Here is a 24286-nt window from a genome sequence, read left to right on the forward strand (position 1 = left end):
TGCATACTGCTTTCCTACAACTGAAGGATCAACACAAATTCACATTATCAATTATTTCTGGTTTGAATCAGAAGCCAATGATAAAAAGGCACAGCAGCGTGAGCCATCAAAGCCACATTCTGGTCATCCCATGGTCATCAGTGGGTGTCTCAGGGTCTCAGCATGGAAAAAGTCCTTCCGGTCCACAAAGACATTTAAATATCTTAACCACTTCCATATCCGCCAAAGGTCGAGCATTCTGACTAAGAATGCCAGCATGTTTGGCGAGAGTAAGCCGTTCGTTCGGAGCCCAGAGGTGCTGGGTGCATGGTTCTGTACAAAGGCGAGGTCATCGGGGAGCAGAACCCTGGCTGGCCCTGGCTGGCCCTGGCTGGCCCTGTTAGCAGCACAGTGGTAACTGAGGATCTCTGTCAATGAGACAGGAAATGAAGCCACTGAAGGTGCTGTTGCTCTTACCTGCTGAGGAGGATGGCTACTGATTTTAATCTAGCTTTAGCCTGTTTGTGTGTGTGGGGGAACTGAACCTGTAGAAGCCACGCCCAGCCCACAGTAATGGGCTCCCGGTCCTAGGGGCTCAACATCTGGTTGTCTTACCTATTGCTACGGGCTTTGAAAGTGACACAAAACACCGTATGTTCAGATCCTAGTGTTTGTTCTCTTGGTTCTTGACACCTGCGGGGACTGGTAACTGAACGGGACTGAGAAGCGCTGTTGGGAAGAGCTGGGTGACGGCTCTTACAGGAATCCAAAGCAGACAGACTTTCCGGGACAAGTCTGAATGTCCAGAACCTACTTCTCAAAGGCTTAGCTCGCTATACCCCGGTGCTTTTAAACTTGTGCTTCTAGGAGGTAAACTCAACTGATAAAGACAGTGGAGGGAAGAACTTTCCAGAACGGACCCGTGTGCTGGAGGATAAAAAGCTGCTAGCCAGCAGTACTGAAATCTACAATCTCATCATGTACACTTTAGAGTCTCAGTAGCATGGCCTTAGGGGTTCAGTAAGAGTCAAAAATCTTTCCCTGCCACCTTCTTGACCTTAGACAATTAGTTTCTTCACAATCACACGTAGAAGCTAACACTCTTACCCAAAATATTGTAAAGGTTAAATGAGTTAGAGTTGGGGACAACATCTGACATGCAATAAGTGCTCAACAAACACTGAGTGTTTGCATCACAGTAGAGTCTCCTCTATTCTTTATCTCAGAATAGGCTTAGCACCTCTCTTGGCTGATGAGGTGAGATGGACTCAATTTGATTTTAAAATAGCAGCATGACTGACTGTCTTAGCCACTGTTCTGTTGCTGTGAAGAGGATACCATCACCAAAGTAACATAAAACAATAATTAGCATAAAACAATTAATTGAGGGCTTGCTTACAGATTCAGGCGCTTAGCACATTATAATCATATGGTGGGGAGCATGGTACTGGAACAACAACTGGAGCTACATCCTGATTCAAGTGCAGAAAAAACCATAAAGACAGAGAAACAGAGACAGAGAAAGATAGACACACACACACAGGGGCAAGATATGGGGCTTGATATGCATTGACTTTTGAAACCTCAAAGCCCACCCCCAGTGTTTTCAACAAAGCCATCCCTACTTCAACAAGGTCATGTCTTTGTAATCCTTTCAAACAGGCTCACTCCCTGGTGACTAGGCATTCAAGTATATGAATCTATGGGAGCCATTCTTACTCAAACCATTACAATTGCATTTCTTGAATTGGGGTGATAGTGAGCAACTCAGTTCTTCTGCATGTACAGTTCTTCTCATTATTGATGATGTGCATTGCATATCAACAGGCTCAGGGTTTATTATGTTACTGCCATGGAGTACCTAATACTCAGACGTCTCCCTTACTCTACTCTGTCAACTGTTGATTTAGATAGAATCCCTTCAGTATCCATATCTATATTTCCTGTTTCCTTGGAATGTGATTCTCTAGAGTATTTCCATGTTACAGGTATTCCGGCTAATCACCATGGGAAAGAGGGAGAAGTGAAATCATAGCAGTGGGCAAAATAACTCTGTAAAGTGATGTCGGCCATGATCTTAGCGATTCTTCCTTCTGTTTCTGGGATGTCCAGAGATTCTGCTTATTGTCTGCTTCTTTTCTGTCCTATTCCCTTAACTGCCCTGCTTTGTGTAGACACAAAAGAGCACTGACAAGCTAGCTTAGGGCTTTGTTGGGTGGGTCACCCTGGGGCAATAGGAAGGAATGTCAGTGAGAGAGGAAAAGGAGTAAGATAGGGAACCAGAAGCAGGAGGTGCATTCTTGAGTGACTGCTGCATCACAAGGGAACACACCTGGTCACTTGTAGTATCTTCTTACTGCACCACTGTGTAACCATCTCACGGGTAACAAGGGGCAGAATACTCCTGGGGCTTCTTGTTTCCTGTCACATTAGCCCATTTGTTCCTGGAAAATTGACTCTTCTGTCCTTTCAGCTGATGTAGGGGCAGAGGGAGGAGCAAGATCTTGTACCACACAGCATAGTTCCACTTAAGTCTAGGAGAGATCATAGAGCCAGAGTCTCAGCCTGCTCAGATTATGTTTCGACAATGGAGTGACTTGATCTTTGTTAGAACAGGGTAGAGAGAAGCCGGTTAAGGACAGCTATTAAGATAGAGATGATGGTTGGTGCTCTGGTTTGAGGCCAAATTGGGTCCTGGGGGGAAGTGAGTGAATCTGGAAGGAGGACTTCCTTCTCACTAGTAACAACAGGCTGAGCTAGTTCCATGGTGTACTGCTTCCCTAGCAGCCTATTTTTCAAAACGTGTTGAGCAGGGAAGTAGAGTGATGGGCAAAACACTTACTTTCTTATCTCTTGTACTACAACTAGACATGCATCTCTGCTCCCATCTTCTTTTGCTAGTCGGTGGCCTAAACCCAGCTTCCAGAGAGGCTGATAAATGCAGAGGACACCAGGAGGTTTCTTTGTTTTTTATCTGCACAGCATCCTTCCTCCCCATTCCTTTCTCCTGATCCTTCAGGGTTGGCTAAAATTTACATGGCGACTTCCCTTAACTCACAGATCCAGATCTTATGCTGCTGTACTTTATGAAACAACCTTGCATCAGTCTTCCTTTATCTGTCTTCAGATCATGAGGACATCAATTGATCCATGCCCCTTCCTACTATATGCTGCCAAGAATGGGACTCATTTAGCCAGAGGCTTTGTTGCAGTATCCCTACTAGCCTGACCAAAATGATGCTCAGTTTGCAAACTGCATTTCAATGTCACAGTTACATAGTAGCTTTGAGCTCCAGCTGCATTGACCTTCATGGGAACTTATAGCAGAGGTGCTAGGCTAACACCTACACCAATCTGATATGTAGACACTTTATCTGCACAGTGTCCTGCTTCTGCATTTTTCTCTCAGTAAAATTTATTTTATGTGTTTCATCTAGCTTCCAAGGATCTTTTGTTTAGTTTTCCCTAATGCCACAGATGCCATCAATCCACGTTATTATCCTGAAGACCTATCTTTGGAGGGCTCAGATACCTCCCTGATGTGGAGTGGGATCATTTGGGATGGCAATATGCCCATTAGACCTTTCTCTGCCTTTATAGTCTCCTCTTCTTCTTGTCTGGCTTTTCAGGGTCATTACCGCCCTGGCTGTGGGAGCTGCCCAAGTATGGTGCCAGGAAGGCAACTCTGATTTTAACCTTCCAGGTGAAAGTAGTCTTGAGGGTTCCCAGTGAGAGACTCAATTTCTTTTCCCATTGGAGTCAGAAAGACCTTACAACACAGTGTCTTAATGTAGACCTCGTTCCCTTTACTACATGGGCATGGGTGGCCCCTTTATATCTTAAGATTAAAACATTATGAAGAGATGATTGACAGGAGGTCTCCTTCCTCATTTGGTCTGCCAGCCTCATGCTTTGTCTTCCTCTCAGTCATTCATGTGGCTCCTGAGGTGTGACCATTATTTTCAGGTGCTCACATACCTTCACATCACAGTTAACATCTTTAACAATTCCCCAGGCTGTTAAAAGTCCCTGCAAACATCCTCTTCACACCACTACCATGTTCTCATATCCAGATGCACCAGTGAGTTGATTGAATCCTCTCACTCTTATGTGTCAGACTGTGCTTCCTTGACACAGTGAACAGAGATAGGAAAGCATGTCTCTAAGTCTTTATGTATATCTTAGGTTTTTACCTTAGGGTATTTTCCATAGTGAGATCAAATGTAAGGCTTTAATGTAGGGTTGTGGTGGACATGGCCTCCTGTGGCTCCCTGTACTTTCTCCCACAGACAGTTGAGGGATGGAGCCTCATCTTACAGGTGTATAATCAAGTGCAGAGCATTTAATCACCCCTTGCTTACACAAAGATGACAGATATTTCCTTCCTGCAAATCCCTTTCTGCTGAAGGGAGGCTTTCTCACCCATGCCAGATGACGTCATCTGTAGGCCCAGCTGTCCACAGAAACTCAAAGCTGTGAATGTTGGAAGTCACGATTTCCTAGTCCTTCTTTGAGCTTCTAAAGCAACAACAAAAAAATTACATACCTTGTTCTTCCTGTCCACAGTTCTAAAGGCTTAGAGAGTTCAGATGGCTTTAGAATTCTGCTCTGACTGAGGTTTGATGCACACAGGATAAGCACCGAATCATATTGGTTGGATGGTTTCCTTCTTTAAAGCGTTTTTATATCTGAAAACACATCTGATCTCTGCTGCACCCCTGTTGAGGTCTCAGAGTCAGGCTTGATGCTCCTGGGGATAATTAAATGGTTCAGAGAAAGTCAAGGTCACAGAGGGATTTCAGGGTATCGCTAGATCTTGACCCCCCGGTTTTCCAAGCCAAGGTCTAGCTGATTCCATTAGGCAGCATCTCACTTTAGAAAAACAGAAGTGCCAGAGAATCAGAGTGAATTATTGCTGAAAAGTCTTTGGTGCTCTGGAGTGGGAGTGGGGTGGGTGTGGGTTTAGCTAGTGTGAGGGAAGTGTAGGGCTGGGCTGAGGGTGGGTCATGGAAAGTTTGAGCTTCTCTGAGTCTCAGATGTCTCTTCTGCAGGAAAGGAACAAGTCACTGGCTTCTTCCAACTGTTACTGTTCTCCAGTGAGTCTTAGAATGTTTATATGTTCTTATCAGAGAGCATTTTTGTATACCAAATGGTCAACTAAATGAGTAATGTTGAATGAAGATTTGTTAGTGCAAATAGAAAGCCTGAATTGAAGCCCTTAGAACTGTGGATTGCATAGACAGGACACATCTCCAGTTTGACAGTCTAGACCCGGCAAGAGAAAAGGATTACCCCTAGTGGGGCAAAACCAGGGTTAGAAGCAAGTGTTCACCTTCCAGCCCCAGTGTTGATGTACAATTTCACTGAGATTCCTGGTGGCTGTATTGTATGTGTCTCTGTGTGTGTTCATATGTGTGCATGCATGCATGGCTGTGCATGTGTGCAGGGCAGGCAGAAGCCCACCAGTCCTATGATTTCTTGTTCTTACCAGGGATGAAGAACTGGGTGATGGTGACATAGTGAGTGGTTTACATACCTCAGTCCAACTTTCATCCTGAAGGACCCCATGTATGGTTAAGATAAAAAGGAGTAAACAGTGCTTTTTCCATTCAATGCCCCCAGTCTCACAGGTGGGAGGGCTGTCATTATAGAGGTGAGAAAATTTGGAAAAAATTTTGGATGGATTTTTACTGAGGACAATTTTAGGTTCCCCAATTCTCCAGTTTCCCATGGGTAATGGCTGTATGTGTGTGTACCTGTTATTTTGCAGGTAACAAATACTGCCAAATATGGTTGAGTAAGACAAGAGACATTATTTTTTATGGGTCTAAGGGTTAACTGGATGGTATTCTGTTCTGATCCAGTCTGGCTCGAGTGGCCTAGAATACCATCACTCACTTGACCAGGACTTTCATTGTGACAGTGATAGTCAAGACTTGTTTGTGACAGGAGAGATTCCCTCTGTCCCTTGGTTTGTTCACATATGCAGAAAGCTTTTGGGGAGCAGTGCAGAACAAGACTCAGTGTAGAAATTTTCAAGTCTCAGCCGTGTCACAGAACTGTCACAAAAAGCCTATCAGTTAGAGCCACATGGTAATATCTGGATTAAGGATGCAAGAAGAGGAAAAGGAATAGAATCCGTGGTGCATACGCTTTCTACTCAGCCTAGATAGAGAGCCAGGACAGTTGGCAGGACCATGGGGAGCATGTATGTAGGCTGTTACCCACCTGAGCAGCACTTGAGGGCACAGACCTGGGCTCTCCGTTTGGTCTTTCAGCAGAGAGCTAAACCTTGCCTGGTTCTGTTTCCACCTGGATACTGGAGGGAACCACAGGTTGCCATGTCCTTTAGAAGCTAATGGGGATGTGGAAAACCTAAGGAGCAGAGGAAGGTCACCTTGGGCAGGTCCAAGAGACCCTTGGGAAACAATCCAGGGTTATCTGGAAGCTTTTGGGACAGTAGAGATGTGAGGGAAAATCCTTGTACTGTGAGGATCAGGAGTGGCTAGCAGGCTGACTCACTGGGGGACCCAGAGAAAACAAATCCAATAATAGCCCATGCTTGACTGGAACATCTCTGACTATGGCTGGTGAGGGCTGCCATCTTGAACTGCTTCAGTAAGAAAAGATACGAATTCCCTCCTCTGGCCATCTTATTCTCTAGGATTATGGCTCTCTTGTTGTTGTGTATTTTCTAAGCATGCTTATTAGTCAGGAGAGATTAACTGAAGCATGTCACCTTCCCAGTCTCAATGGCTAAACATGTTAAAAGTTTCTCTCACTCAGCTCTTTTGCAGTGTTCCTAGAAAGCAGGTAACTTTTTTTTTTTTTTTTGGAACTCTGGTTCTCTCTGTCCTTCTGTATAGCTCTACCCTACTTTGGGTCCAGCATCTCACAGTGAAAGAACACTTGCTCATCAAGTGGAGCAATAGGTCACATATACAGGTTTTTGATACTCTAACAAAATATCTGGAATAAGATGGTTAAAAAGAGGAAACTTTTCTGTTTCTTAGTTTGGGAGGTTTCTTTCCATTGGCAGTTGACTCCATTGCCTTTGGGTGCAAGGTGAGACAAGACGTCATGGTAGAAGCATGTGGTGGAGGAGGGTGCTCACTTCATGGCTGCCAGGGAGCAAAAGGACAGAGGAAGAAGAGGGCCAATCACTTTTTGAGAATCACTCCCCTTCACAAAAAAAACTTCTCATTAGGTCCACCTCACAAAGGGGCCTGTCAGGAGTGCTATTGGCAAGTGACTAAGCCTTTAAAACCTTGCTCTTTTGAGGAGGAATAAATACATAAGCTGGTAGCATCATAGCATACTTCTTTTGTGCCAGGTTTGGCTATATCTCCATCATGAGGACCCACAGACTAAAGAACTGAGCCATGTATCCTACATTGCAAGGGACTCAGGACAGGGCTATATGTGCCCATGAATATAGTGATGTGCATTTGGGGATATGTGCTATGGTGGTGAACACCTCTGTGTTGGTTCATTTGATGTGTCAGCTTGGCTGGATTTAGAAGCATGGACAAATTGGTGCAGATGATTTCTGGGTGTATCCACAACATGTGTAGAGATCAACTTTGAAATGAGTGGGTACCATCCAATTGTGTAGGGTTCCAGGGAGAGTAAAATCAAAGACAAGGCAGATTGCTTGATTTCTTGCTACTCCCTGACCCTCTCTCTCCTCAGAGGTGTTCTTTTTCTCTCAGGTTCAACTCCAGCCTTCAGACTCAGCAAGCTTGGAACACCAGGAACTTGTGCAGTGACTCTCGGAATCGCTGATCTCAGATTGAGAGTTATATATTTGACTTACCTAGTTCGGAGGTTTTGGATTTGGACTAAGCTATACTACTAGCTCCCTATAGTCTCCAGTCTGCAGATGACCCGAGGATGGACTCCTTGCCTCTGGAATGTGAGAACCGATTTCCCTAAATTAATTTCCTCTCATCTAATGGCCAGTGTCTATAGATGAAGACAAACAGCTCACACAGCAAGTTCCCTAAAGGGTTGAACTGTCATTTGTTACAGCTGCAGGACCTGGTGTACTGTTTTGGTCTGGATGGTGCTGAGTACAGTGGAAGGAGGGGCATTTACCTGTTGGGCTTTGCCTTGACTTTGGGTTCTGTTCTCCTTTATCAGACATGGTGACTAGTCATAGCTTTCTGCCTTTGCCAGCCACAGCTCTCTCTGCATTCTAGGTACTGTGGCTTTTGCTCTCCCTGGCCTCCTGACTCTGATTCTGGTGACCCAGACAGTCAGAAGCCACTTCTGGCACCCTGCTTTCTCCATGAACACATCTTGGATCTTCAGGTTCATAGAGCTGTCGTTGACATGTTCAGAAACCTCCTCAGCAAGAAGAGCCTGTCCTGTTCTCAGACTGCCTTGAGTCTAATTGCAGTCCATGAGCAACCCATGTCTGTCAGATCAGAATCTCTCAGACTGTAAACAGGGATCAATTTGACCCATAAAACTGATGGGGCCTGACGCCCTACAGCCACTGGGCTGTGTCAGGGTGTGGCCTCTCTCTGTGACAGCCCCTGTCAGTCTCACACCCAGAGGAGCAACTCCAAGGATTAGACAAAACATCCCCACCTGCTGCCTGCTTCGATTTCCCCTTGGGGAGAAAGAAGCTGGTTCAAAGGGCTGGCCTAGTTTTCAGCAGTGAGGTTCCCTGTGGGAGGAGGGAACGTGACACGTGGATGGAGCACAGGGACTCATCAGAAGTGTTGTGGAGACAGTGACGCAATGCATTTCTCATAAAGAACTTGGATCCTTCTCTGCAAAAGAAATTGGGAGTAGTAGAAAAAGATCAGCTAGTATTGAGATACACAGTGCCTACTATTTGAGTGTGTGTCAGTGCGCACATGTTTGTGCATATAAAACACCAAGTATTTGGGGGTGGTGTGTGTGTGTGTATGTGTGCCTGTGTGTGCAGAACCTGCTATGGTGGTGGCAGGTAATGCTGTTTTTATAAATGATGACGTTAACGCTCAGAAAGTTCACTTAACTCTATTAAGGTCACACTGTCAATTGGCTTAGTGTGAGGTTAGAAACTGAGACCTTTCTGATTTCAGAGCCAGTATCTCTCCAGGGTGCAGCATCAAGAACGGAATTGGATATCTAACCCCACCAATCTAGTACCTATTTTTTTTTTTAACCATGTGACTAGCACCCTATTTCTGTAAGGCTTGGGTGTGCTTCAAAAAAAAAAAGAAGAGACAAAATTGTCTTTACATTTTACATGGTTGAAAGGAAAATTAAAAAAAAATGTAGTATATAAAATGTATGCAGAATTAAAATGTTACTGCTCGTGAATAAAGCACACAAGCACCTCTGTGGCTTCTTCCTTGTCCCTGGGGCTTTCTCAGCACAGCAGCAATACTGAGAATCTTCGTAGTAAATAGCTGTGGCCTGCAAAACCTAAGACATCTTTTAGATAAAGCCTGCTGCCCTCTGTGGTGAAGTGCTTCACTGGAGGAGGCAGAAGGCAGACGGCCTTGGACAGGAGGCAGGTGTGCAATGCTTGTGAGTCTTTGGAGATGTGGCAGGCTTTGGACAATACCATCTTTCCCTTCTGGTGGTACATGGTGGCTTCCTAGTGTGGGGGCAATCCCCAGAGGTGCTGCATAGAAGGTCCAGGTGTGTCAGTTCTGGAAGTGCCAGCAGGTGGGCTTTGTAGAAACAGATGTCTGGGCAAGTATACACTGGATCAAATAAAGACAGGCAGGGGGCAAATAGGGCTGGCTCTTGCACATGATGCATTGCCAGGGTGGAATACCAGCGTGCAATAGATGAGCCATGAATGGGTATACTTGGGGGTGGGTGGTATGGCAGAGTTAGGAAGCAGACACCACATTCTGTCCCTAGAAAGAAAAAGGGCAAACTGGAGATGAGTCCATGTGCAGTTGGTCTGGAAATTTCTAGCTCATGCCAGAAGACACTGCACTTAGCCATGCTGGCAGGTACTCTGAATTTAGCCCACCTCCCCCCCAGCTCTTAAGCAGCAGAAGTAGACCCTGAACCCTTTAGGGCATGGTTATCTGTGTTAGATCCTATTCTTAGACAATTTAATAGATATATTAGTGTGGGACACTTTTTTTTTTCTTTGCTTTGCAAGAATAATGAGCCACACCCATTTTCCTCTTATTTGGGAACCCTTAAGAAGGAGATCAATTTTTAAAAAAAAATTTACAAAACCTGTTGTGAAACGGAGAGGGACTCGGGCTTGAAGGAGGGAGAAAGTGCTGGGACAGAAGAAGTTGTGGAGGAGATAGATACCTACCAGACTCTGCTTCCTTTACCTGTTGCATATGGGAGATGTGAACCTTGTTATTATTCCTTGGAAGAGCTTGATGAGAATGGTGGGAAGGAAGGGAGGAGAATGGGACTCCTGAGTTTCTATGCAGATGTTGTCAAAGCTTTCAGTGTCCAGTATGTGGACACCATGTACCATCCTCATTCGTGTTGATGCTGGGGTCTTTACTCAACATTTCTTTATACCCTTCATTTCTTCTCTGGCCAGTCAAGGCCTGTCAGAGTTTTCACTTTCCCTTGATGCTGACCTCCTAGGACATGGCACTTAGGGTAATGTCTATAGCTACTGGCAAGAGAGTACGGGGATGTCACGCTCACATTGAATGGCTGTTGGAGGGAGATGGGACCTTCTCAGGGGAAACTGGAGACTGTGTAGAGTAAACATTGTTCCTTTACCCATCTTATTGCCTACTCCATAAATGTTTAATAGGTCTCTGCTGTTTAATGCAATGGGAGGAATAGGTAGTGGTTCTGAAAATGAGCACAAGTTGTTGGATGGAGAGTGCTAAGAGCCCCATCATGAGACTTGAGAGGAACAATTGGACATTTGTATCAGGCAGTGGTTCCACCTGAAGCGCTATGGTTAGATCTGAATCTTTTAGTGTATTTTTTTTATTAGGTATTTTCTTTATTTACATGTAAATTTCTCATTTCCTAGTTTCCCCTCTGAAAAACAAAGAAACAAACAAAAACAACAAAAACAAACCCCAGTTGCCTCCCCCCTCCCCATGCCTGCCACCCCACCCTCTCCCACTTTCTGGCCCTGGCATTCTCCTACACTGGGGCACAGAACCTTCACAGGGCCGAGGTCGTCTCCTCCTATTGATGATCGAATTTGCAATCCTCTACTATACACATGCTGCCAGAACAATCAGACCCATCCATGTGCAGTCCTTGGTAGGTGGTTGAGACCCTGGGAGCTCTGAGGGTACTGGTTAGTTCATATTGTTGTTCGTCCTAAGGGGCTGCAAACCCCTCAGCTCCATTGGTCCTTTCTCTAACTCCTTCATTGAGGACCCTGTACTCAGTTCAATGGATGGCTGTGAGCCTCTACATCTGTATTAGTCAGGTACTGTCAGAGCCTCTCAGGAGATAGCTATATTTAGGCTGGTTTGCCCTTCCTTCAGTCTCTGCTCCATAGTTAATCTCTGTAACTCCTTCCGTGGGTATTTGGTTCCCCCTTTTAAGAAGGAATGAAATGTCCACCTTTTGGTCTTCTCAGCCTTTGGGCTAAGATCAAGTGTAGTATCTGTTCTTATCAGTTTAGATCTGAATCTTGAGTGAGGGGTTCATATAGATTACGGAGGCGAGAGGAACATGGCCTCAGTATGGATTTATCAAATGCACAACAGAGCCTTTAGACATGTGAGTGAAGGGGAAGGGACAACTGGAAAGAACCTGGTGGTTGACCCTGTGTATCATCCTCTGAATGCTGCCCTGCTAGAGGGATCTGAGAAGTGGGGAATATAATAGAGGCCCTACGACCACTGTATAGAACAGTAGGACAGGTCCTAAAACATTAAAAATTAGACTTCCACATCACCTTGCAATCTCCCTCTCTCTCTCTCTCTCTCTCTTTCTCTCTCTCTCTCTCTCCATACACACACACACACACACACAAAGGGAGCAGAACCTGCTTCTTGAGACATCTACACTCCTGTGCTCAATGCAGTCATTGACAGTAGCCAAAACGTAGGTGAGCACAGTATGTTGCTGCATGCATGCAATTCCAATACTTGGGAAGCTAAGACAGGGGGACTGCAAATTTGAGCCTGGGCTATACAGCAGATTTTAAGACCTAAAATAACCCCTTAAAGCCCCAAAAGAAATGGAGAAAGGAAAAGAGGAAAGGAGGGAAGGACAGAGGGAAGAAGAGAACCTATTCCAACCTATTTATCTATCAGCAGCAGTATGGATGAGGAAAACGTACACACACACAGTGGAATACTATGCAGCTACAGAACAGTAAGATTCTGTTTATTCTAATAAAACAAATGGGGCCAGAAGACACTGTTAGGTGAGATAAGTTACTCACAGATAAACAAATAGCCTATGATCTCATTCACCCATAAACTCTGAAACAGCTGATCTCATGGAGGTTGAGCATAAGCGAGTGGTTGCCAGAGGCTGAGGAAGGAAGGCAGGTGGACAGCATAGGGGAAGGTTAGTTTGTGGGTGCTGAATAGCAGTTAGTTGGGACAAATAAATCTGTTATACTACTGTACCACAGAGTGACTGTATATCATAGCCATATCCTGGAGATTTCAAAGACTAGAAGGAAGGACACTGAAAATTTTCATCTCAGAAAAGTAATGACCCAACTACAGCAATGGATAGATTTGTCCTTGTTTTATCATTATTATGAAATGCAAACCAACACATGGTACTTCACACACATACACACACACATATATATATACATATATATTTATATACACATACATACATACAATTAAAAATCTAAAAACACTAAGAAAGAACACTAAACTCTAATGTGCACACATGGTCTTCTCAGGCATTCTTAGTGCTTTCAAAGAGTCAATTACATTTTCCCTATAGTATTGGTCCCAATTTAGGAAGTTGGGCAAGCAAAGGGACAGTCTAAGGGGATAGGACACAGACAAGAAGTGAAGGCCTCTGGAATCAGATGTGGGAAGCCACTTAGCATAGAGGGAATGGAGCCCTGTGGTGAAAGAAGCTAGATGAATGCCTTTTGGAGGATTTGGATCAATTCACATAAGGCAAGTGGATTCTCAGTCATGAAATACAGGAGTCACTGGGGTCAGAATTCTGATGTGTTCCAAAGGTTGAGGTCTTTCAACATATTGCAACTCTTAAGGGCTATGAGGGATACAAGGAAGACTGGGGCCTCACAGACCTTCCAGACCTGTACTTTACAGAGCAGCCTTCTCTCTGCCTGTCTCACTGGCTGTCTTTTTCTGTCTATGATTATTGAAGGCATTCAAGTGAAAACAGGGTTTTCCCTTGTCTTCCAGGGTTCAGTCTCCTGTTGCTGTTTCCTACCTGAAGCTGTAATTCTCCATTTGTGGCTCAATAACCAGTTCCTGGGTGGCTAATTACAGGCCATATGCTCCTGGGGCTCGCACGCTGGAGAGGCAGACTGGCATGCTCCCACGCTTGCCGCTGTTCTCATTTCTTTTTGGACCTGGTGCTCCAAGCCTGTCCTCCAGTGGCTCCTGGTGATGCTAGAAGACTGCTTTCTCTCTCAGCCACTGTGTTGCCATGCAGGTGACCCTGGCTGGGCTTAACTGGGCATGCACTAGTGATCCTGCCAGCATCTCAGCATCAAACCAGTTGGCAAAAATCAATGAGAGCAGATGATTATGTCTACACAGCTCTGTCCCAGCCAGGTGGGTGATGGAGTGGAACAAGCTTTGGCCTGGGATCCTGCAAGTTGAACTGCAGTTCTGACTGAGGGAATTGTGATGAGAAGTTTGGAGAGCTCCCCCCCACTCTGATTCTTTACATTCTTATTCACATGCACCAACATTGGTGATATCCACAGTTTGTAGCTTGATTCCTAGGTGTCTGCAAAGATAAGGGTGGCTGTTAAAACAGGTTGGAGCTCCTTTCAGATGCAATGTCCTATAAAGAACTTATTACTGCTGTCATCTTTGAGTCTCTGTGATCTAGGACAGAGACTGATCTTGGCATGGAGCATATAAGCTACACTCTTGTTGAAATACAAGTTTTCTAGAATCCCGGGTCTGACTTCAAGATTCAAATAAGTCCCATTTGATCAGTTGTTAACCTGAGAATCTAGAGACTTGAAAGGCACAAAGGAACCTTGTGTTCTTTTAAAACAACTTTAATTTGTTCTTTGACACTTTCATACTTGTACATACTGTGCTCTGATTACTGTCACTCAACCTTCTCCAATTCCACGGCATGATTTGCACACACATCCTCCCTACAAGTCCACTTTCTCCTTTCATGCCTTTGTGTTTTGTTGTCTAAGTCCTCACATCTAATGAAAGCCATTTATGTGATGATGCATCTGAGACTACTATGGGAGCCCAGTGAGCTCGTCAGTGCATTCACAGAAGGTGGCAACTCTTTCTCCTCTAGAATATATCCAGCCAATAGCGGAACCAGCATCCTAAATGGTTTTGTTGGGGGAAGAGAATTGCTCTAAGGTCACACAGGGGAAAGACAAAGGTGGAGATCCAGATGTATGGGTAGTCAGACAGTCTAGGTGAAACAGTCTAGATGAGCCCTATCTCTGGGGACAGATCACTTTTCCTGTTCTTCCTGCAACTTGACATACAACCTGGAGGAGGAAGAAGGTGAGGAGAAGCAGGAGGGGGATGAGGAAAAAAAGTGTGTCAGGAAGGAAGGAGAGAGAGGAAAGGGAGGGAGAGGAGGATGAAGGGGTGCGTAGGTTAGAGGAACAGTATGGAAGTATGTGGTGATAACTTGGTCTCTCCACAGAGACTTCTGGCACCTCCATGATGACCTATGACAGGAAATTATAAAATCATGGCTAATGGTCTGTTGATTATGATGTCCCTCTAAATCATGAAAATATTGTAGTCATTCTTACTTTGATGATATTAATCTTGAGGAGGGAGGAGAAAGTAAGGAAATTTACTACTAATCAACCTTATGTTACTGGTTTTAGACAAACACCTCTTAAAGGATTGACAAATCTCCCCGTGACTATCCAGGTAGTGGGTGGGGGTTGGGCCATCTGTTCTCCTTGGGCTTCTGTAGTAGTTTAAAGATCACTGAATTAGGAAGGAAAGTTCAAGTCTGGGTGGCTAGAAAATGACAAAGGGCCAGAGTAGCCACTAACTCTTTTGTGGTAGTGGTTATCTAGAGATTTGCTCAGTAATCGTGAGTGTTTTGATTAGAAAGAAGAGGAAGGTGTGTATGTGCGTGTGCGTGCGTGTGTGTATGTATGTATGTGTGTGTGTATGTAAGTATGTGCATGTATGTTTGCAGCCACAGGACAACCTTGGGTCAGGTTCCTCAGGAGTCATCCAGTTTTTCTGTGTTTCATACAGGTTCTCTTACTAACCTGGAACTTTCCAGGTGGGCTTGGCTGGATGTCCAGCAATCCCCAGGATCTGTCTGTCCTGCCTTCTCAGTACTGGGATCACAAGTGGTTGACTGCAAGTTTTTCAGCTTTTAATCCAAGCACTTTACTGACTAGGTTATCTTCCTACCCCTAGAGGTATTTTGCTAGCTAAAAAGCATTTGTGTTCCTGTAGTCTATATGAAAGAAATTTACAAAAAGATGGCTACCAATCAAGGCAGGTTCATGTACAGTCTGTAAGGATGCAAGCTAAACCACAGAGACACCTCTGTAAATTTGCAACTATGGGTGCTAGGGGGACACCCACCTTTTCTGTATTCCCAGCTACTTAGTGCTGCTCTTTCTTGGTGACACCCTTGGTGCCCTCTTATCGTTTCTCTCTCTGAGGCTCCCAATTCTGAGCCAGTTAGTTTTATGGGATTTCATGAGACCCGATGGGATGATGGATGAGAATGTCTCTTACAACAGTAGGCATGTGCGTACGCTTCCGGTGACAGTCAGTGACAAGGCTAGCAAGACCAGTATCTGTCGTGGTGATTTCCTCACTGTGTGAGTAGGCAGCTGATGGCAGAGAGTACCATGCCTTCTCCTTCTCACTAATTTATATCCTGTATGCTGATTTTGTCTCTGCAGTTGACACATGTCATTTGCAGCTGTTCACTATCCTCGCAGTGGCTGTGGTATATCTTAATTCTTTTTCACATCATGACTCCTGCTTTCTCAACTCAGGAAATTTGCATTCGCAGGCTTGCTTTCTGCTAGGGTAAGGGCAGGGAATCAGAGACCCTTCAGTCAGATGGACCTGCTGGAGGCTTGGGATCAGAAACGAGCGATGCCAGGTTGGGATCAGGATGGAAATTCTTTCTTTTTAAATACACTTTGCTTAATTTGTATTCATTATTGTTATTTATCACTGTGTATGATACTTGTGTGTGCATGTGCCAAGTCATACTTGTGAAAGTCAGAGGACAACTTTTGGGATTCAGTTATTTCCTCCCATACTTCTGTTGGAGATGGAACTCAGGTCATCTGCCATGCACAGCAGGCATCTCTCTCGACTGAGAAATTTCACGGGCTCCAAGAAGATTCTTACACTAAATGTGGTGGGCCCCCTTGGCTCTAATACCTACAGCTACTGCTTAGTGATGGTTGTTGTGCTTCTGTTGGAAAACCCCCATTTGTCCGGCCTTGATAGACTCAGCTAGTTCTTTGCTCTTTTCAAATATGTTCTGAACTGTCGAACCATTTTTAATATGTTCCCCTCAGGTATAGATTAGGTGGGATAAATTAAGTTGTTTGCAATTAAGATCCCTTCCTGGTTCAGGGAGTGAAACTGGAATGGGTTCTAAATGTCATCTTTACTTTGAAGTGGCTTAGCTGAAATAAACAGGCATCAGGAGGGAAAATTCATCTATTGCCAGCTGGAAAGAAGATAGCATCACTTGGGTTTGCAAATTCACACAACTTGTTCCTTGGCTGCAGGCTCTTAAGACAATGACCTCTGCCCATGGAGGCTGTGGAGTTTTGGGGAACTACAAAGGAGAATCTTTGAAAATAAAATCAGGAGAGGTGGCTCAGCAGGTTGAACACTTGCTGCTCTTACAGAGGACTTGGGTTCAGTTCCTAGCAGCTACATGATGCTTACAACCACTTGTAACTCAAGTTTCAGAGCAACCATAAAGGCAACTCTTCTGGAGTATGCTTAGATACATGTAGGCAAAAATAAAATTAGCTTTCCTGTTTTGTCTAAGATGCTGTTGTGGGTACCATTTTTGTTGCCTTAATTTTTCTTCAATCCCAGAAGACCTACTGAAGTGTGCATCTTCCATTTGTTATTTCATTACTTATAAGGTTAAACTTAATAAAATATTTTATCTTTTGCAAACATTTAATACATTATTATAAAATATGTAAACATGTAAAAACCAATGGAAGCCATACATGTTATCAAAGAGGAAGAGGGGAAGTCATTCAGAGAGAGTGAGGAAGGAACAGAGGGAGACAGGGATATACATAGAGGTTGTGCATGTGAACATGCAAATGGCAGACATGGAAAGAAGACCAACTTATGAGATAACCCATGTGAATTGGCTTCTAAGACCCCAGTAGTCTGCTTACAGGTATGCATGCCCCATGGAGTTCTTTCTTATATTGAACCCAGGCCTGATGTGTGACCTATAGGGTATGGTGGAGGTAGCAGTGTACCATTCCCCAGGATAGGTCTAAAATACATTCTGATTCCCCACCATGACCCATGTTTCCATATGAAATGTCCTTGGGATGACTTGGTGCTATTATAACAGTAGCAGCATGATTCTGAGAGATGATGAAGCCTTAGGAAGTTGGGCCTAGTTGGGAACAGGTTTTTTCTATGTTCTCATACTTGGTCCTTGGTGACCTCTCCCTCTCTGTTTGCTGCATGCCATAATTGATGATCTTTCATTATTCACTTTTGTTGCCATGAGGTTTGTCCTCACCACAGGCCCAGAGCTGGTAGAATCATGAAGAAAAATCTTTCCTTCTTGAAGGGGGCCCATATTTGAGTCATAACAATGCACAAGTGACCAGCCTAGCCTCTTCCATCACTCTCTTCATGAGGTGTTAACTGCCATGTTGTAAGGATGTTTAAGTAGATCTGTGTGTTTCATCATCACACAGATGAAACAAAAATGCAGCTTTCAGGTTGGCCAGGATGTGAATTAACCCTATCCATTCTGACAGATGACAAAGCACCAGTGTCTAACAACAGGGACCTGAGAGATTTCTATCCACACCATGCTACAGTTGTGTTCTGACCCATGCGAGATAATAAATAATTATTGTTGTCTTAAGCCATTAGACATCAGGTTACCCTTAATATACTTAACTACTTAATATAACTACTTAATATAGTTCTCCTGCTGAGCTTCTTCTTGGCAAAGAAGCTGGGTTTCAGGTATGAGTGTGAAAAGAGGGTGCTCAGAAATCACCTGTCTTCTCAAGACCCACTAGCGTTATTGTTCTGCTTCATGGCCCCAGTCATTTCCATTTAGTAGAAATTACTCCTGGGCTCTGACGGATAATTGGACATTATTTCTGGGTTCCAGTATTGCTGCACCTTTAATTCTCTTGAGTCTATTTTTGTAAGTAACTCCATTGGAAGGTGGATGAAGATGAATCAGGTGCTCTTATCTTGCTGTCCACTTAACCAGGAAATGTAGAATCTATAGCTACCTCTGGGGCTTTGATTATACATTTTGTCAGCACACATATTTCAGATCATTGCTTCAAAATATATGCTTGCTCTGTCACTTTATTTATTATTTACAAGTGCCACTTAGGACTTTATTGTGTGATATAAAACAGGTATAAAACACAAACTTAGGAAATAAGACAGAAAAGTAAATGGAAAAAGTTCTAACATTTTCTTTTTCTGTCCTAATGGCTATTTTGTTATGGCCAACAAATATGCTTCCTCTCCCTTTTTGGAGGCCACTGGTCACAGGTTAACATTTTATGTACCTGCAGTAGCTGGAGATTCTTTATGGACACAGGTTGTGCCATATTTACTTCCTCTAAAAGTCAATCCATTAAGGTTTTATTCATGTATGAATGTACGTGTATTTGTGTGTGTATGTGTGTATGCATTACATATGCATGCATATTTTTACACTTGCATGTCTGTGCATGTGCATGTATGTGTGTGCACATCAGAGAACAGTCAAGGGTTTTGTTCCTCAAGACCTGTTCATCTGTTTTCTTTTCTGTTTTTATTTTTGAGATAATATCTGATATTGGAACATGAGTCTTGCTAATTCAGTTGGGCTGCTAACCAGTTTCTCAGCTCTGGGCTTATAACTATGCATCTCCATACTTTGACTTTTCTTTTATGGGTACTTAGGTAAAACACAGGTTTTAGTGCACATTCAGCAAGCAACTTCCCTGTGGAACTGTCTCCCTCCCTGACTTATGTTGAAAGATAGGATGAGTTAAAATGTAATGTATTGGAAGAATAACATTTATGCTTCATCATGGCACTAAGTGTAAGAAAGGAAAACCTTGATAAGCTATGAGGAGGAATGAAGCTTAACTTTGGTCTTTTGTTTGCAAGGGTTAAGGTCTTAACTTGGGTATGTATTGTTCCTAAATGATAAATAAAGTGACAGACAATTATGTATTGTTCACTTTTTAGAATCTCTAAATTACCTGCTTTCCCCCAAAAGACCCCTGTGCTAAGTACACTGTTAGAAGTTTCTGGACTCATTTATTTTTAAGGCATACTGTGTTCCCCTGCTTAATCCAGGAACATACCATACCACACTCTTGCACATATATCTTGACTTATTCCTGCAACCTGGCTTTGGGGCTTGGCTGTGTGTCAAAGAGCCAACCCAGTGAAGTCCTCTCTAGCAAATATACATGTGTGAGAGGACTGCCTTGGCCACTAACTAGCTTGCTTCACCAAAACTGGAGCTGCCTGAATATCTGTCTTCTTCCATTTCCTGGGGCTGAAGAGCTGTGTGGCAGACATGATTATAACCAGCTTGTCAGCTCTATTTGTTCAGCTGGGCATCTCTCTTGCCTGTCAGACGACTTGGCTTTTCATCCCCACTTAGGCTTTTGAGCTATGTAGTGAGTTAGAGCTAATGTTTCTGTTTCCTTGCAGAGCTCCACTGGCTTCCCTGGCCTGAGGTTGCACAAGCGACTGGGAACATAGAAGGCAGTGAATAGGAGAAGGAAAGCTTTATCCTATGTGTGTGTGCCTATGTGTACACACATGTATTCAGAAATTATGGGGGAATCATCAGGTTGGATTTAGAAGATCTTAGTATAATTACTAATCTTCAGATTAATTGTTACTGGATCTTGGACAAGACAGCCCAGTGGCTCAGTGGAAGGGAATTCTTAAACACAGACACAGAAAGTCAGAAAAGAATGTCATAGTAGACATGATTTTGGTTGCTCTAAATCTGGTAAACCTAGGGGTAGGCAGGTCTATGTCCTCAAACCTTAGTGGCTTAAACAACTCACTGCTGCTCATCATGGGCCCTGGAGTCTTTGCCTGCCTTAGGAGCGCAGGTGGTGGAGAAGCTGTCTTTTGCTAGTGACTGTGGCAGATGGAAAGCTGAAAATCAACAAGGACCCTCATCCTACCAACAATGTTACTGTTGCCCAGAGTGCCATGGCCACTTTGAATACCTCACCTGAAGGATTTCAACCAAAGGATATGGCTGTTTGCATCCGTGATGAGAGAGTAGAGTACATAATCCAGAGAGAGAATCACAGTGCCTCCAGTGAGCAGTCGTCTATGGGCTATTCCAGCTTTGGTGGTGTGTTTTACTTTTTGCAGTCAATCTTATTAAGATTGAAGTCAGAAACCTACCATGGTTAGCAGAGTAATGGCCACCCAAAGATGCGTATATCACAGTCCCTAGAACCTGTGAATACACAGCTGTGAATGTTGACACATACCTTGTGTAGATATATTGGGGTTAAAAGCTAACATTTTTAACAGTGATTGATTAATTGATTGATTGATTGATTGATCCATGTAGATGTGGGTGCAGTAAACATGTAGAGATCAGAGGATAACTTGTAAGGGTCTCTTATCTCCTTTCTCTGTGTAGGTTTTGGGGATCTCACCCAGGGCATCAGGCTTGGTAGCAGACACACCTACCCACTGATCCATATTGTCAAACTGTGGCTGAGGAAAACAAGTTGGCAAGATTGCTTGAATTATTGGGGTAGACCTAATTTGGCTGCATGGATCCTTATAAGGAAGGAGAATCAGGAAAAGCAGATTGAAAGATGTGAGAAAGAAAGCATGCTAGGATGGTGAGCAGGAGGCTTCAGGGTGAGGAATGGAGGCAACCTCTGGAATCTGGACAAAATAGGTAAATTCTTCTTTATTCATTCCAGAACAGCACAGGCCCATGAATACCCTATTAGCTCAGCAAAAGTCTGTCCTGCAGACTGCAAAATAGTCAGTTTGCTTCACTGCAGCTACAAAGTTTGTGATTGTGTATATTAATTAACAAGCAGAAGAAATGAATGTCGTTTCATTCTGAGCTTTCTCTAAAGCACTAGTTCTCAATCTGTGGATCATGACCATATTGGGCATCACATATTAGATATCCTGAACACCAGATATTTACATTACAATGTATAACAGTAGCAAAATTATAGTAATGAAGTAACAACAAAATAATTTTGTGGTGGTGGTGGGGTCACTATAACATGAGGAACTGTATTAAAGGGCCAGAACCAGTAGGAAGGTTGAGGACCGCTGCTCTAAAGGTAGGGTATAGCTCAAGATGCAGAATTTGTTCATCAGAGGTAATGACTACACATGTGGATTTCAAATGGTTTATGAAGGAGGGATGAGGCTGGGTGCTGAAGGAGGGATGAGGCTGGGTGATGAAGGAGGGATGGAGGCTGGAATCACTAATCGTAGTGATGGTGATGGAGAGGCAACTTCCAGATAGCAGGGTATATATCTGAGCCATGATGCGTGTGCTGTGAGGTGTGGCATCCGTGCCTTACAGCATAAGCAAAGGCTCTCCATCAGAGCAATTAAGTGCTAATTAAGATTCTTTATTGGATATATAGCCTTCAATCTTGGTTCTATGGCCTTCTCTGATATTCACTCTTCCAAGTTTGTGTTTTGCAACAGGGAACCTTGCACTGTACCAAAACATTCTCAAACTCATTCACTTAGGGGGTATCCTTTAATCATTTGCAAGGGTTTGTAGATTTACCATCACCTCCAGTCTCACCCAATAGCTGGATGGGGGCTAGAACCTCTGGATGGCTAGATGGAATGAATCATTGAGAGGTTTGGCTAGAGAGTCGCAGGATTGGCAGATTGTTTTCAGTTCTCCTGCATGCAAGTCTCTACCTGGTTTCTAGGACTGGCCTATGACACGGTGACTGGAGGGACCTCCAATGGATAGGAAGTTGAACCACAGGGCTAAATTAAGGGTTGGTTCTAAAGCTGAGGCAGTGAAAACCATCTTGTTAGGACCTGTGAGTAGGAAAGGACTCCACGAGGGTGTAATGCCAGGAGAATGTTTTACTGAGTGGTTATTAAGGCATCTATTGACTGTGGAACATGCTCACAAGGTTATGTACAAGATCCTCTAGGAGACAGAAGAGAGAATGGCTGACTCTGTCTACAGAAGCAGGATCAGATCAAAGAGGATATGATATTTGGAGAACAGGGATAGCCTGTCTTTGCACAGAGTGTGAATGATTTCGCAACTATTTGCATAGGGAAACGTTTTTAGGCAATATGGCACTTAAAGTATATAGTAAGACATTAGTGGGGCCAGGAGAAGCCAGAGAAGACATGGAGACAGGACTCAGCCACAACTTTGAAAGCTGCCTAGGCTTCTGACACCTCAAGAGTCAGTTTCAAGTAGAGCGGTTATGTAACTGGAGCTCTGGGGGCAGGGTGGAGTGGAGGAGTAAGATAACTCACATTGCCTCCTTTGTTTATATTCAGTCATCTTCCTCTTTTCACTACATCAGAGACACATTTGGATTATTTACCCAATAACAATATAAACAACCCACGTTTGGCATATGCTGTTGTGAATGGAAGAATTCCACCACCATTGTGATTTCTGATTCAGAGCATGATGTAAAGCATCCATCAGAATCCTTACTGCCTGCCCTCATTTCACCAGCAACCCAGCCTCTTCTTCTTTGGAGCAATCTGAATCTCAACAACATAAAACAAACAAACAAACAAACAAACAAATGGATGTATCAATTCCACTCACTTTGCCCTGTTCATTAGCTTTCTAGCTGACTAGATACTCTGTCGAGGCTCACTCTGTAGGTCTGACTGAGTCTGGATCCTGTTTACAGGTTGAGCTGAGGGCTGGATCCTGAAATGAAGGACCAGAAGTCTCCTTGGGGACTCAGTCAAAGCCTAGTGGCAGCAGTTACCATTGCAGGTCCCTCTCCTGCCCACAGCACCTAAAATGCCAGTATACGTCAAAGCAATCCTATGGTGTGAAGAATTGGATCTAATTCAATCTGAGATGAAGGGATAGGAACTTACACTGGGCGATGTTAAGGTTAATTCCATGTATTTTATAGGATTGAAATATAAATCCTTTGAGTCAAGGCCACATCCTACTGGTGCACTGTAGCAAGCCATACTTCTCAAGAGCCTCCAGTGATGTTTGTGTTTCTTTCTCTGGCTTATTTCACTTAGCATGAAGTACCCCACTTTTTTCCTGTTATCACAGATGTCAAATCTCCTTTTGATAGCTGAGTAATACTCCACTATTCATATGTGCCACATTGCATGTCTTAATTGATCTTTCGATGGATGTTTAAATTGTTTACATAGTTTGGGTGCTGAAAATAATGCTGGAGTGGACATGGGGGGTAGGGAGCTATTTCTTAGGACTCCTGTTTTCAAATTCTTTAAATACTTAACCAGAGAAAGAGTTGCTAGTAACTGCAAAAAGAGGAAAACAATTTTTTTTTAAATCAAGAATATGTGAGGATACTTTTGAAGGTGCTAGAGGCATGCACTTGTAGTCTTCTTTGTTTATGTGTGTGGCAGACAAGAAGAGGTGGCCACCTCTCTGATTCCCTGTATACATGAAAGGAAAGGCTGGTGGGCAAGGTCCAGCTAGTTGATTGGGTATCAGTGTAAGAGGCTGAATTAGGGAGGGTGCTGAGAATCTGTGGGTGGAAATTTCCAAATGGAGGAACTAGAAATGAGTGCAGATCCTTTGCGCAGGGGAGCAGGTAAGAATAGTGTCATCAGTATTTCAAGAAAGTGTTCAGGAGGACTCAATGTGCAGACTGAAGGAGTCAAGATACTGGTCCTACCTGGGCGGTGGTGGCTCACGCCTTTAATCCCAGCACTTGGGAGGCAGAGGTAGGTGATTTCTGAGTTCGAGGCCAGCCTGGTCTACAGAGTGAGTTCCA

At 43.8% G+C, this 24286-nt stretch overlaps 1 long non-coding RNA gene and 1 pseudogene across 1 annotated transcript in view; both read left to right on the plus strand.

Annotated features, from left to right (window-relative positions):
- LOC116081888 overlaps window positions 1–24286 on the plus strand; it is an 84811-nt gene that overhangs the window by 58932 nt on the left and 1593 nt on the right. The gene's annotated exons all lie outside the window — the stretch shown is intronic.
- On the plus strand, window positions 11507–11655 carry LOC116082958 (annotated as a pseudogene).

This window comes from Mastomys coucha, unplaced genomic scaffold, assembly GCF_008632895.1.
Source record: "Mastomys coucha isolate ucsf_1 unplaced genomic scaffold, UCSF_Mcou_1 pScaffold7, whole genome shotgun sequence".
Classification (NCBI taxonomy): domain Eukaryota; kingdom Metazoa; phylum Chordata; class Mammalia; order Rodentia; family Muridae; genus Mastomys; species Mastomys coucha.